At 34.7% G+C, this 1,819-nt stretch overlaps 1 non-coding gene across 1 annotated transcript; it reads right to left on the minus strand.

Annotated features, from left to right (window-relative positions):
• Nucleotides 1-1,451: 1,451 nt before the first annotated feature.
• LOC138423001 (U6 spliceosomal RNA) lies at nucleotides 1,452-1,554 on the minus strand. Its single transcript, XR_011250108.1, has one exon. It is a non-coding gene; the product is annotated as a U6 spliceosomal RNA (small nuclear RNA).
• Between the last annotated feature and the right edge of the window lie 265 nt (nucleotides 1,555-1,819).

Below are 1,819 nucleotides of genomic sequence, written 5' to 3' on the forward strand. Positions count from 1 at the left end.
CAAAGGGGAAAGAGGAGGAGGGATACATTAGGAGTTTGGGATATAGCAAATACAAACTACTATACAAAAAATAGATAAATAACAAGGTCCTACTGTATAGCCCAGGGAACTATAGTCAATACCTTGTAATAACCAAATGAAAGAGAATGAAAAAGAGGATATAAATATCTGAATCACTCTGCTGTACACTAGAACTAACATACTGTAAGTCAACTATAGACTTCAATTACAAAGAAGCTTCTCATTTAACCTTGTCAACAGCTCTATAAGAAAGGAACCATCATGTCTGAATTTTGATTTGGAAACTGACTTTCAGAATGGGAAGAGGGTTCAGTGTGTGGAAAGACCACATATTGGTACACACAAAGAAGACGCTGAAGAGAACACAGCGATGAAAGGATGGAAGGAAAAAAACGGAAGTTAATGATGGAGGAATATACTTAATGCAATGAAGTGAGAGAATTGCCATTATTCTGCCCAGTTTTAAAAGCCAGTGATATTGTATTTATCAAAGTGGGATTCCTTGGAACACTGGTGGCACCACCCCTCAGAAGGCTGTAGGTGATACCCAGGCAGATGGAGTACTAAATAACATCAGAGCACATGGTTACATACGGTGAGAAAGTATTCCTTTTATCACTTGTCTTCCTAGTCATTAGGTTACCTCCAGAAGTAAGTCTCCATAGTCTGATTTTCTGAAAATGTCTTGAACACATCTCTTAGGACTTAATTTCAACAGTGAAAAAATGACTTCAGATTCAGCAGCATGGGCGATTAGCATTTGATAGTACTGCTCTGTTTTCACTGAATTTATTTTTGTAGTTATCTTCCATTATTGACATGTGACACTAGTTTTTCATTTCTAAAATGTCTGCTTTAAGGACATTTCTTAGGTAAAGAGGTGAGTCACTTTTAACCAACTTTTTACTATAGAAATTTCAAACATATTCAAAAATAAAGAGACTAGCATAAAGAGCTCCTGTGTACCCATTTCTAAGTTCAACAATTATCAACACATAGTTGCTTTTTTAATCCTATTCTGGCCCTCTTTCCACACTCCTAAATTATTCTGAAGTATATACAAGACATTGTATTATTCTAGCCAGTTGTGAATATTGCAGGATGTATCTCAAAAAGATAAGAATTGTCTTTTTTTAAAGCATAATAGCCATATCAGTATCACATGAGACAAAATTAACAATAATTCCTTAATATCATCAAATATCCAGTCAATGTCTACTTTTCCCCAACTGCCTTTTAAGTGTTTTTTGTTTGTGTGTTGGTTTGTTTGAATTGGGTTTAAAATAACGCTCATTCATTGTGGTTGACTGACGCTATTCCTTAAGCATGCTTTTCTCTGTAAGTTCCCCCACCACACAGACACACATATACATACATGTAATTCCTTGTTTCTTCTGTATTTTAAATTTTATTTTATTTTTAATTAGAGGAAGAATATGGAACACTTCATGAATTTGCATGTCGTCCTTGTGCAGGGGCCATGCTAATCTTCTCTGTATCATTCCAATTTTAGTACATGCTGCTAAAGCGAGCACATCTTTGTTTTTTATAAGAAACCTGGTTGTTTGTCTAACAGAATTTCCCATAATCTGTATTTTCCTGATTGCATACCTGTGGCGTAGATGACACGTTTCTCTGCATCCTCTATTTTCTATTAAGTGATGGTTAGATCTAGAAGTTTAATAAGATTTAAGTTCAAAAGAAATTCCACCAGAAGGTTAATAATGTATTATTTTTTCTTGTGATGCTAGCTGACACTGAAGATCTTTGCCTAATTTATTAATTTATTAGAGGTTGC

This window comes from Ovis canadensis, chromosome 17 (genome assembly GCF_042477335.2).
Source record: "Ovis canadensis isolate MfBH-ARS-UI-01 breed Bighorn chromosome 17, ARS-UI_OviCan_v2, whole genome shotgun sequence".
In the NCBI taxonomy this organism is placed as follows: domain Eukaryota; kingdom Metazoa; phylum Chordata; class Mammalia; order Artiodactyla; family Bovidae; genus Ovis; species Ovis canadensis.